This window comes from Vipera ursinii (assembly GCF_947247035.1).
Source record: "Vipera ursinii genome assembly, chromosome: 5".
Classification (NCBI taxonomy): Eukaryota; Metazoa; Chordata; class Lepidosauria; order Squamata; family Viperidae; genus Vipera; species Vipera ursinii.
This window is the reverse complement of record NC_139518.1, coordinates 3,677,953-3,691,895: the sequence shown is the minus strand read 5'-3', so window position 1 is coordinate 3,691,895 and position 13,943 is coordinate 3,677,953. Positions and strand designations below refer to the sequence as shown.

Below are 13,943 nucleotides of genomic sequence, written 5' to 3'. Positions count from 1 at the left end.
TAATGTCTTAAATACTTGACTGAGAAGTTCTGTGAATCTCAAGCTTTCCACTACAAGCCAGCTGCACTGCCCCCCCAAACTTATCTCTTATTTATCTCTTCAAAACAACGCACCACCTGCTGCACAATCTTCACGCAAGGCATCTTTGCACAGAGGGAAATAAGGGGGAATTGAGGCAAACATTCTTGGGATGCTTACTAAGTCTACTAAGTAACGCTTTATAAAGCCTTAGTAAGGCCACACCTGTAATGTGGGCATCCAGTTTTCGTCACCGCATGACAAAAAAAAGATGTGGAGACCTTGGAAAAAGTGCAGAGAAGAGCAACTAAGATGATTAACACATAGGGAACGGTTGCTGGAATTGGGTATGTGTAGTTTAATGAAGAGAAGGGTGAGGGGGGACATGATAGCAGCGTTCCAATATCTCAGGGGCTGCCCCAAAGAAGAGGCAGTCAAGCTATTCTCCAAAGCACCTGAAGGCAGGACAAGAAGCAACGGATGGAAACTCATCAAGGAGAGAAGCAACCTGGAACTAAGGAGAAACTTCCTGACGGTTAGAACAATTAACCAGTGGAACAACCTGCCTCCAGAAGCGGTGAATGCTCCAACACTGGAGGTTTTTAAGAAGAGACTGGACAGCCATTTGCGTGAAATGGTATAGGGCTTCCTGCCTGAGCAGGGGGTTGGACTAGATGACCTCCAAGGTCCCTTCCAACTTTATATTATTATTATTATTAAGGGCCTGGAGACAAAAACATACAAAGAACGGCTGCGGGACTTGGGTTTGGCCGGTCTAGAGAAAAGAAGAAATAGGGGGGACATGATAGCAGTCTTCCAGTATTTGAGGGGCTACCACAAAGAAGAGGGGGGTCCACTTCCAAAGCGCCCGAAGGCAGGACGAGAAGCAACGGATGGAAACTAATCGAGGAGAGAAGCAACCTGGAATTAAGGAGAAACTTCCTAACAGTGAGGACGATTAACTGGTGCAACAGCTGGCCACCAGAAGTTGTAGGTATTTTTACGAAGAGACTGGACAGCCCCTTGTCTGGAATGGCACAGCAGTGATGACGAACCGAGTGCCCAAACAGCAACCCATTGGGCGTGGCTGCGGTGGTAACGGCAGACCGGGTGAGACTAAAATGTTCAATCAATCAATTCCAACTTGGCGAGATCTTTTTTTTTCCCCCCGCGAGAAGTTGAAATTGATCGATTGATTGAACCTTTTCTCCTTTTTTGCACACGGCGGCGGAGGCCTAAAGCGAAAAGGTGTTATAAAACCCAGCTGAAGGCCTAGGACTAGGGCGACGCCGCGCGTGCGCCCACAGGGAGGGCTCTGCGTGCCACCTGTGTTACGCGTGCCATAGGTTTGCCACCATGGACATAGGATCTCCTGCTTGAGCAGGGGGCTGGACTAGAAGACCTCCAAGGTCCCTCCCAGCTCTGTTCTCCTTCTGATTCTAGAATGATCAATTCGCTCTCACTTTGAGCGCAGTTACTGCCGAACGCTGAGGCAGGAAGCCGAGCGCTGATGGGGTCTCCTGCTCATGAAATCTTACACCAGGTTGAAAGGCCGGCACACAGTTAGCGAGAACCGTTTCTCCACACTGGAGGTTTGAGGACAAACGGCGGAGAAGGGGAAGCTTTTATTTTTCCACCATCTTCCCAAGAGAAAGAGATGGGGGGAAAAAAAGAGCAGCGGAGAAGAAACGTTTTTATGGAAATCGGCAGGAGAGCAACCCGTCCGGTCCTAGACAGCGAAATACAGGGTAGTCCTCGACTTACAACCGCAACCCAGACCAAGGTTTCTCTCGCTAAGCGAGACAGTTGTTAAGTGAGTTTTGCCCCGTGTTACCACCTTTCTTGCCACCGTCGTTAACCTCTGTGCTTTGTGAAGTCAGTGGGGAATAGAATCTGGCTTCCCCAATCAACTCTGCTCGTGGGAACGTCGCCTGGACTACTGCAATGCTCTTTACATGGGGCTTCCCTTGAAGACCACTCCAACTGGTACAGAATGCGGCTGCGAGAGTTGTCTTGGGAGTTTCCCGGTACTCCCATGTTACACCTTTGCTCCGCGAGCTACATTGGTTACCAGTTGTCTTACGGGTGAGATTCAAGGTTTTGGTTATGATCTTCAAGTCCTTACATGGCATGGGTCCGGGGTACCTCGAAGACCACCTGCTGCCGGCGTCAACCTCCCTCCGCCCTGTGCGTTCCCACAGAGAGGGCCTCCTCAGGGTGCCTCCGGTCAGGGAATGTCGACTGGCGGCCCCCAGCGGGAGGTCCTTCTCTGTGGGCGCACCGGCTCTATGGAACCAACTACCGGTTGAGCTCCAGATGGCATCAGACCTTCGCTCCTTCCGGCGCGGCCTGAAGACCCACTTGTTTGAACTAGCTGGTCTGGCCTGATGGGGGACGTAAGGGTTTTTTAATGGGTTTTTTATTGTTATTGTATTTTTAATTGGGCACTTGTTTAATTCCTTTTTAATTTTTGTACTTGCTATTTATATATGCCCTGTTCACCGCCCTGAGTCCTTCGGGAGAAGGGCGGTATACAAATTTAATAAAAGTAAAGTAAAGTAAAGTAAAGGGGATCACGTGACCCCAGGACGCTGCCACCATCGTAAATACAAGCCGGGGTTGCCGAGCGTCTGAATTTTGAGCACGTCACGTCTGGGAGATGCTGCAGGGGTCATACGTTACTTGAGGGATCCTTCTAGCCCTGAGGACGTGACCTAGTCGGGTCATGGAACGTCTGCAAGGAAACCACCCAGCTCAGAGAGACACCCAGGACCCCTTCAGACTGAAAAGTGTAAAAAAACAACTTGGGGCCACCTCGGGAAGAGGCGATGGGTTGGCCTGAGGAGATCTGAGAAGACAACTCCCCTCAGCCTGAACGGATGGTCCCAAGTCACTCTTTTTCAGTGCCGTCGTATTTCAAGCGGTCACGAAACGAACTGCTGTTACGTCGGGGATGGGCCTGTATTGTCGTTAATTGTTCCCCCACTTCCCTTCGCCCCGACGTTCTCCGTCGCACCGCCGCCGTCTTTCGCTTGGATTTCAAACCAGGGAGGGATATTTTTAACTCTCCTCGCCTTCCACCACGTCGACTGCCGTTCCCGGGATGCATCCCGCCGTTTCCCCAGTGCCGAGTAAGGAGATCTTCTGCCCCAAGCAAGGAAGGGATGATTAAATCCTCTCCCGGCTGACTTCCCAGCCATTCAGCTGGTGGACAGGAAGACAAACGGAAATCAATCTCCCTGGCTGACAAAACCAGAAAAGCGGTAAAAAAATCAAACGAGGACGCCGATAGGCTTTGCACCATCCTTCGGGCGGATCCGTCGAAGGGAGACTCCTGGCTGCTTCCTCTGTACTGACTAATATTATTAAGAAATATTAATTAGTTAATTAAATGCGGGGGGGAGGAGGAGGAAGAGCAGATTTCAGGTTCGCCAAGGGTCTGGATCACGAGAATCATACGACAAAAACACAGCCTGCGTTTACAGGTTAAGTCCTCGACGTAAGAACAGTTCGTTTAGCGACCGTTCGAAACATGACGGCACTGAGAAAAGGGACTTCTGACTGTTTTTCACACTTAACGACCGTTGCAACATCCCCCCAGGTTCGCGCGATAAGTACATGGCAAACCAGCTCGTCTACAAATTTCTCACTTAGCAACGTAAATTTTGGGCTCCATTGCGGTCGTAAGTTGAGGACTACCTTTAGTATTATCCGGGCTGGCTTAATGTTGGGAGTTAATCCCTTCCTTTCCTGCCCAATCGAAAGTTGACTTGACCTGACATAACTTCCCCATCACAAGACCCATCACAAGGCTCTCTCTGGCTGACTTTGGGCCAATCACTGGGAGACGGTGAGTTCTAGTACCGCCTTAGACATGAAAGCCAGTTGGGTGGCCAATTACCAGGAGACAGTGAGTTCTAGTCCCACCCTAGGCATGAAAGCCAGTTGGGTGACTTTGGGCCAATCACCGGGAGACAGTGAGTTCTAGTCCCACCCTAGGCCTGAATGCCAATTGGGTGACTTTGGGCCAATCACTGGGAGACAGTGAGTTGTAGTCCCACCCTAGGCCTGAATACCAGTTGGGTGACTTTGGGCCAATCACTGGGAGACGGTGAGTTCTAGTCCCACCCTAGACACAAAAGCCAGTTGGGTGACTTTGGGCCAATCACTGGGAGACAGTGAGTTCTAGTCCCACCCTAGGCCTGAATGCCAATTGGGTGACTTTGGGCCAATCACTGGGAGACAGTGAGTTCTAGTCCCACCCTAGGCCTGAATGCCAATTGGGTGACTTTGGGCCAATCACTGGGAGACGGTGAGTTCTAGTCCCACCCTAGACACAAAAGCCAGTTGGGTGACTTTGGGCCAATCACTGGGAGACAGTGAGTTCTAGTCCCACCCTAGGCACGAAAGCCAGTTGGGTGACTTTGGGACAATCACTGGGAGATGGTGAGTTCTAGTTCCACCCTAGGCACAAAATGCTGCTGGGGGGGGGGGGGGCGAAAGCCCTAATAAGCAGGCATATACGTAGAATGAAGGCTATTGCTAACCACATTGATTTGCGCTTCTTAGATTGTAAGCCGCCCTGAGTCTTCGGAGAAGGGCGGGATATAAATGGGATTAAAATAAAAAAAATAAAATAAAAAAAAGCCAGTTGGGTGACTTTGGGCCAATCACCAGGAGCCAGTGAGTTCTAGTCCCACCCTAGGCACAAAAGCCAGTTGGGTGACTTTGGGGCAATCTCCGGGAGACCATGAGTTCTAGTCCCACCCTAGGCCTGAATGCCAGTTGCATGACTTTGGGCCAATCACCGGGAGACGGTGAGTTCTAGTCCCACCCTAGGCCTGAATGCCAGTTGCGTGACTTTGGACCAATCACGGGGTTGTTGAGGGGAAAAGAGAAAGAGGAAGAAGTGTTGGATACGTTCACAGCCTCGGGTTATTTGCAAAAAAAAAAGAACAAAGGCGGGAAAGAAATAATTAGATACATAAATAAATAAATATATTTTTTAAAAAAAACCTGCAAGCCTCAGCCCGTTCCTCCTAGGGCAGGCATTGAGAAAGCCACTCCATCATCCCCACCCCCACCCCTTTTCCTCCCGAGACAGCCAGATGTGCAAAGGCCTAATGAAGGCAGGCCGGGTGAGGGGGTCACAGCATGGAGGTTGCCTCTTTCTCCCCCCACACCCCCAATCGAGCACGAAGCCCATTGCCATGCCTGAAAAGCTGTCGCTCTCCCCCACAGCCGGAGCTGCGGGAGCTGGAGATGAGTAATTATGTTCCACAGTTATTAAATGTTTCCTTGCAGGCCAATTTAGCAGCTAATCTTTGTGAAATGCTTAGCGGATCCCCCAGCAGCGGAGCCAGAAACAGGCCATTAAGTCAGGATTCGCTACAGTGGCTCGACGGTCGTGTCCGAGAGATGCAATTTGCAAGTCTCTCTTGGTGCTTGGCTTGTAATGACCAGTGCTTACCTAGACACACTGGTAGACACACAAACACACACACACACACACACACACACACACAGAAACAACCCCCACCTGGTGCTGCAGTCACCCTGGACCACAGAAGCCACCACATTGCCGATCTTAGAGGGAGGTGTCGCCTTTGTGTCACACAACAGGGCAACAACTTCCCAGGAGTACAAGCAGCACTCAACTTACAATAGTTCATTTAAGGACCGTTCAAACTTACAACTAGCAGCGAAAAAAGAGACTTGGCCAATAAAGGAGAAGTTCAGAAACAAAGGAGGAGGAGGAGGAGGAGGAGGAGGAGGAGGAGGAGGAGGAGGAGGAGGAGGAGGAGGAGGAGGAGGAGGAGGAGGAAAAAAGGGACATGACTGTGGGGTCCTTGGTGCTCTCTGAGCTTGGTTGTTTTCCTGCAGATGTTTCATTACCCAACTAGGGAACATCAGCAGTGCTAGAAGGGAGGGGGGTTTGCGGAGTGGGGAGGGGGAGGAGAAGGAGAAGGAGGAGAGAAAAAGGGAAATGACTGTAGGGTCCTTGGTGCTCTCCGAGGCGGCTGTTCCCTTGCAGACGTTGCATGACCCCGATAGGTAACGCCATCAGTGCTAGAAGGGACTGGGCGTGGAAGAGGAGGACTGTGGGGTCCTTGGCGCTCGCTGAGCGTGGCTCTTTTCTTGCTGATGTTTCATTACCCAACTAGCACTTGAAGGGGGGGAGGAGGAGGAGGAGGAGGAGGAGGAAAAAGACTGTGGGGGTCGTTGGTGCTCTCCAAGCTTGGTTGTTTTCTTGAAGACGTTTCGTTGCCCAACTAGGTAACATCATCAGTGCTAGAAGGGAGGAGGAGGAGGAGGAGGAGGAGGAGGAGGAGGAGGAGGAGGAGGAGGAGGAGGAGGAGGAGATGATCTCTGGGTACTCTTTAATCTTGGTGTATTTTTGCAGACATTTCATTACCCAACTAGGAAACATCATCAGTGCTAAAAGGGATATTTGCAGGGAGGAGGAGGAGGAGGAGGAGGAGGAGATGATGATGATCTCTGGGTACCCTTTAACCTTGGTGTTTTCTTGCAGACATTTCATTACCCAACTAGGTAACAACATCAGTGCTAAAAAGAATGAGGTTTGCAGGGAGGAGGAGGAGGAGGAGGAGGAGGAGGAGGAGGAGGAGGAGGAGGAGGAGGAGGAAAGAGGAGGAGGAGGAGGAGGAGGAGGAGGAGGAGGAGGAGGAAAAAATGGAAAAGGCTGTGGGGTCCTGAGTGTTCTCTGAGCTGGGTTGTTTTCTGGCAGACATTTCATTATCAGCAGTGCTAGAAGGGATGAGGTTTGCAGAGGAAGCAGGAGGAGGAGGAGGAGGAGGAGGAGGACTTTGCTGGTCAGAAGGTCGCAAAAGGGGAATCACGTCTCTCTCTCTCTCTCTCTTTCTCTCTCTCTCTCTCTCTCTCTCTCTCTCACACACACACACACACACACACACACACACACACACACACGGGACACTGCGATCATCGTAAATACGAGTCATCGTAAATACGAGTCGGGGTTGCCGAGCCTCTGAATTTTGAGCACGTGACCCTGGGGGATGCTGCAGGGGTCATACGTTACTTGAGGGATCCTTCTAGCCGTGACGACACGTGACCTAGTCGGGTCATGGAACGTCTGCAAGGAAACCACCCAGCTCAGAGCGACCCCCACCCACCCCCAAGGACCCCTTCAGATTGAAAAGTGTAAAAAAAAAAAACAACAACTTGGGGCCACCTCGGGAAGAGGCGATGGGTTGCCCTGAGGAGATCTGAGGAGATCTGAGGAGATCTGAGAGGACAACTCCCCTCAGCCCTGAACGGACGGTGTGAATCAGACGGACATCTGGAGTTCATTATTTGGAAGCCAGGCTGCCTGACGGAGGCTCCTCCTCTTCAAAAGCTAAATATTTTGCAAGAGCAAAATATGGGAGACGCTCCAGCCAGGGGCTTTTTTCCTAGAAAAAAGGATGTTGGCTGAGGTAAGAATTTGGGGTGGCTTCAACAAGTGAGGTTTTGGCTTTCAACGCCCGCCTCTCTCTTCGGCAAAGGAGCTTTGTTGAGCTAGAACAGGGGTCTTCACACTTGGCAACTTTAAGCCTGGCGGACTTCAACTCCCAGAATTCCTCAGCCAGCCAGGGGTTGGCTGAGGAATTCTGGGAATTGAAGTCCGCCAGTCTTAAAAGTTGCCAAGTGTGAAGACCCCTGAGCTAGAATCTCCACTGGCTCAAGATGACCACCTACCACATTTTAAACCTGACCTTAACCCACTTGTCGTTCTAGGAGAAACGACGTGAAGACTCGCTCAGAGAGAATCAGAACCAAGCCGTCCTCGACTTACGACCGTCCGTTTAGGGACCCAAAGTGACAACAGCACTGAAAAAGCGACTTATGCGCTTTTTCACCCAAGCAGGCCAGCCTTAAGTCCCTGACCTTAACCCACTTGTCGTTCTAGGCGAACGACGTGAAGACTCGCTCGGAGAGAATCAGAACCAAGTCGTCCTCGACTTACGACCGTCCGTTTAGGGACCCAAAGTGACAACAGCACTGAAAAAGTGACTTACGCGCTTTTTCACCCAAGCAGGCCAGCCTTAAGTCCCTGACCTTAACCCACTTGTCGTTCTAGGAGAAACGACGTGAAGACTCGCTCGGAGAGAATCAGAACCAAGCCGTCCTCGACTTACGACCGTCCGTTTAGGGACCCAAAGTGACAACAGCACTGAAAAAGCGACTTATGCGCTTTTTCACCCAAGCAGGCCAGCCTTAAGTCCCTGACCTTAACCCACTTGTCGTTCTAGGCGAACGACGTGAAGACTCGCTCGGAGAGAATCAGAACCAAGTCGTCCTCGACTTACGACCGTCCGTTTAGGGACCCAAAGTGACAACAGCACTGAAAAAGTGACTTACGCGCTTTTTCACCCAAGCAGGCCAGCCTTAAGTCCCTGACCTTAACCCACTTGTCGTTCTAGGCGAACGACGTGAAGACTCGCTCGGAGAGAATCAGAACCAAGTCGTCCTCGACTTACGACCGTTCGTTTAAGGACCCAAAGTGACAACAGCACTGAAAAAGCGACTTACGCGCTTTTTCACCCAAGCAGGGCAGCCTTAAGTCCCTGACCTTAACCCACTTGTCGTTCTAGGCGAACGACATGAAGATTTGCTCGGAGAGAATCAGAACCAAGTCGTCCTCGACTTACGACCCTCCGTTTAGGGACCCAAAGTGACAACAGCACTGAAAAAGCGACTTACGCGCTTTTTCACCCAAGCAGGGCAGCCTTAAGTCCCTGACCTTAACCCACTTGTCGTTCTAGGCGAACGACGTGAAGACTCGCTCGGAGAGAATCAGAACCAAGTCGTCCTCGACTTACGACCGTTCGTTTAGGGACCCAAAGTGACAACAGCACTGAAAAAGTGACTTACGCGCTTTTTCACCCAAGCAGGGCAGCCTTAAGTCCCGCTTTATAAAGCCTTACTTAAGGCCATGCCTGGAGTACGGCATCCAGTTTTGGTCACCACACTACCCAAAAAAAAAAAAAGATGTGGAGACTTTGGGGGGAAAGTGCAGAGAAGAGCAACTAAGATGATCCAAGGCCTGGAGACTAAAACGTATTGCAGGCATTGGCTGCAGGAATTGGGTATGGCTAGTCTGGAGACAGGAAGGACTAGGGGGGACATGATAGCAGTCTTCCGGTATTTGAGGGGCTGCCCCAAAGAAGAGGAGGGGGTCAACGTACCTTCCAAAGCCCCAGAAGGCAGGAAAAGAAGCAACGGATGGAAAATGGCCGAGAGAAGCAACCTGGAATTAAGGAGAAACTACCTGACAGTGAGGACAATTAACCAGTGGAACGGCTTGCCACCAGAGGTTGTGGGTGCTCCAACACTGGAGGTTTTTAAGAAGAGACTGGACAGGCACTTGTCTGGAATGGTATAGGTTCTGCTTGAGCAGGGGGCTGGACTAGAAGACCTCCACTCCAATGTCCCTTCCAGCTCTATTCTGATTCTGATCCTGTGGCAAGAAAGGTTGTAAAATTGAGGCAAAACTTACTGAACTGTCTGGCTTAGCAACAGCGATTTTGGGCTCAGATGTGGTCGTAAGTCAAGGACTATTAGTCTAATACTAATAAATAATTATACAAGATAGATAGATAGATAGATAGATAGATAGATAGATAGATAGATAGATAGATAGATAGATAGATAGAGATAGATAGATAGATAGATAGATAGATAGACAGACAGATATAGAGATAGATACAGATAGATACAGATATAGAGATATAGATATATATAATAATAATAATAATATAAAGTTGGAAGGGTCCTTGGAGGTCATCTAGTCCAACCCCCTGCTCAGGCAGGAAACCCTATACCATTTCAGGCAAATGGCTGTCTAGTCTCTTCTTAAAAGCCTCCAGTGTTGGAGCATTCATAGCTTCTGGAGGCAGTTTGTTCCACTGGTTAATTGTTCTAAGTGTCAGGAAGTTTCTCCTTAGTTCTAGGTTGCTTCTCTCCTTGACTAGTTTCCATCCGTTGTTTCTTGTCCTGCTTTCAGGTGCTTTGGAGAATAGCTTGGCTCCCTCTTCTTTGTGGTAGCCGCTGAGATATAGAGATACAGATAGATAGATATAAGATAGATATAGATGATAGATGATAGAAATAGATGATAGATAGACAGACAGATAGATAGATATTAGATAGATAGATAGATAGATAGATAGATAGATAGATAGATAGATAGACAGACAGACAGACAGACAGACAGACAGACAGACAGACAGACAGACAGACAGACAGATAACAGCACTTTTTTTGTAAGAAAAAAGGTGCCGGAACTCACACCTTGTTAATCTTTTATTAAAATAATTATATATTCAGTTCTTAGCAGGACCAGTGGTTGAGAATTAGTATTTTTTTTAAAAAAAAATGGGGGGGTCACACTTTTACACTAAAAATTAAAAAAAGATTTTCAATTCACCGACGATTTTTTAAAATAAATTATTTGCCTATCGCACGTAGCCAATCACTGTACACACACCCACACACGTCAGTTGTGTAACAAAACATAACAGTCACCACCCACAGTAAGCACTCAGTGCACGACCACATGACCAATCACAAGCTGAGCAGCACCATCACAACCAGCGCGGACGAAGTTTGCATGCATCGGCCTCGACACACAAGCAGCCAGCATGCACCATTTTAACAATTTCGCTGCCAACCTTCTACGCTTGACAGGGTGATTCAAGTCCACGTGGACCAAACATCAAATTTTCAAAAGTTACTTTTAAAACTTGGAAAATCCATCAAAAAAAAGGTGCCGAACTCCATTCCGGTGTGTTCTATGACAAAAGAAGTACTGGATAGATAGATATAGATAGATGGTAGAGATAGATGATACATATAGATAGCAGATAGATAGATAGATAGATATAGATAGATAGATAGATAGATAGATAGATAGATAGATAGATAGATAGATGGATGGATGGATGGATGGATGGATGGATGGATGGATGGATGGATGGATGGATGGATAGATAGATAGATAGATAGATAGATAGATAGATAGATAGATAGATAGATAGATAGATAGATAGATAGATAGATAGATATACACAAATAAAACTAATACACTGGTGGGTGATGGGATCACTTTGTTCCACTTGATCAGCAAGTATGTCTCAGCCTTAGCAACTTCAAAAGGAGTGGACTTCAACTCCCAGAATTCCCCAGCCAAGCATGCTATTTCTGCCTCAGCTGCAAAGGCTGCTGGGAAAATATTCACACCTCCCACTTCAAGTGAGAGAGGATTTCGGAAGGGTGGAGGTGGGGGGGGGGAATTGTCAAAAAGTGGAGGACTGGAAACATGTGGTGTAATTCCAACGACTTTCTGACTCTCTGCCTAACTAATTTTATTTCATTTTTTTTATTTTGACCGATGAAGCTACTCGGATGAGTAACGAAACGTCTCAGATTAACAAGCCTTGGTCCAGTTGCCATGATTTAACCTTTTTTTAAGATACTTTTGGCCTGGATGATTGAGTTCTTCGTTGACATATTGCAAGACATTTTGGGGAGAAACCCCTGCAAGTTGGTTTGGCAAGAGTTGGTACTTTCCAACGACTGATTCTCTGCTATTTTTTTTTTAATAAATTTTGACTGATGCAGTTACTTCAAACGTCTCGGATTTACCAAACCTTGGCCCAGCTTTTAGGTACATATTGTAATGGAAGCTCCAGCACTTTTTAATATGCATCGCAAAAGGGCGGAGCTTCTCTGGCCTCCCTGTAGCAGCCATCTTGACTTTTTTTGGCCACTTTCCCTGTGGAGGAAGCGTTCCTGGCTGAGGAATTCTGGGAGTTGAAGTCCACAAGTCATAAAAGGGCCACGTTTGAAGACCCCTGATTAAAACAATGTTTGTCAACCTCAGCCACTTTAAGAGGCATGGACTAGATGCTATAGCATAGCTAGATGGGGAATTCTGGGACCCGCAGTCCACAAATGCTGCTTGGGGAATTCTGGGAGTTGAAGTCTACTGGTCTTAAAATGGCTGAGGTTTGAAAAACACCGCGCTAAAAATGCTTCGTAATAAATACAGAGAAAGCAGAACAGACGTAAAAAAAAAAAAGAGAGAGAGAGAGAGACTGGACAGCCATTTGTCTGAAATGGTATAGGGTTTCCCGCCTGAGCAGGTGGCTGGACTAGATGACCTCCAAGGTCCCTTCCAACTTCTTCTTCTTCTTCTTCTTCCTCCTCCTCCTCCTCCTCCTCCTCCTCCTCCTCCTCCTCCTCCTCCTCCTCCTCCTCCTCCTCCTCCTCCTCCTCCTCCTCCTCCTCCTCCTCCTCCTCCTCCTCCTCCTCCTCCTCCTCCTCCTCCTTCTTCTTCTTATTATTATTATTATTATTATTATTATTATTATTACTACTACTACTACTACTATTATTATTATTATTATTATTATTATTATTATTATTAAAAAAAAGACAAATTGGGAACGGCGACAGCTGCCAGATTAAATTTATTTCAGCAGCAAATCAGCTTAGAGGCCGACAACTTATCTGAATTAAAACGCCTTTGTTTGGCCCTGGAGAAGCAAGCCAGGGCCCACCTTTGCAAAAAACTCTCTGTTAAGGAAAGGTTTTTTTTTTTAAACTTTTTGACCCGTTGAGTGGGTGTGCCGCACTGTCTCTTGGTGCGCTTAAATGAGGACAGCCTAAATTGTCACACGCACACCCTTCACGCCACATCTTGGCAAATGTACAAAGCTGCCGGGAGCAGGATGCGTATGTGTGGATGTATGTTTGCCTGTTTGGAATTGCTTGCTGTCGCCACATCGCTGGAGCCCTTAGAAATGGTCGCTGCTTCAAATCACCTTTTTGAATGTGAGAAGATGCAGCATGTGTAACACTTAGATGGAGCAGGAAGCACCGATTCCCAAACCTCCAGAGATGGGGGTTTAGGTGCATTCCTCCCCCCAATTTTCTCTCTTACAGACTGGAAACACCCATTTCTGTTTTTTAAACCATAGTTTCATTCCATACAGCACTAACCTTGTGAACTCCCAGGCTTCCTCCTTCCGTTATATATTCAAGATGGAAAGTATTTAATATTTGTTATGTATGTGTAGGGGTGTCGGCCTACACATATGTTATATATAGTCTGTTTAGGTGTGTGTCATGTATGTGTTTCACTTTGAGAGCGTGCAGCTAAATTTCACTTTTGGTGTGTGCCGTTGTGCCCACAGTAAAAAGAAAATGACAATAAAGGTTATCTTATCTTATCTTATCTTATCTTATCTTATCTTATCTTATCTTATCTTATCTTATCTTATCTTATCTTATCTTATCTTATCTTATCTTACCTTACCTTACCTTACCTTACCTTATCATCTCATCTCATCTCATCTTACCTTATACCAGGCACTGTTTTCCATTCTGATGAAACTCCATTAAATCAAAGTTATCTCAAGGTCAATTAGGGAAGAATTTGGGATCAGAAATAGCAGTTAGGCCTTTCCCTTCTCTACGTAGCTTTGCCTGAAGGCAGGAGAAGAAGCAACGGATGGAAACTCATCAAGGAGAGAAGCAACCTAGAACTAAGGAGGAATTTCCTAACAGTGAGGACAAAGTAAATCAGTGGAACAACCTGCCTCCAGAAGTTGCAAATGCTGAAACACTGGAAGTTTTTAACAAAAGACTGGACAACCATTTGTCTGAAGAGGAGGAGGAGGAGGAGGAGGAGGAGGAGGAGGAGGAGGAGGAGGAGGAGGAGGACTTGGGGTCCTTGGTGCTCTCTGAGCTTTGGTTGTTTTCTTGCAGACATTTCATTACCCACTTAGGTAACTTCATCAGTGCTAGGAGGAAATGAGGTTTGGGTGGTGCTTAGCAACAGAAATTTTGGGCTGGAGCTGAGGACTACCTGTGGTCAGAAGTGTGGAGCCCTTGGT

The 13,943-nt window shown here is 47.7% G+C and overlaps 1 protein-coding gene across 1 annotated transcript in view; it reads right to left on the bottom strand.

The window, feature by feature from the left end:
- Positions 1-13,943, bottom strand: part of LOC310641158 (DIS3-like exonuclease 2) — a 90,748-nt gene that overhangs the window by 23,447 nt on the left and 53,358 nt on the right. The window lies entirely within an intron of this gene.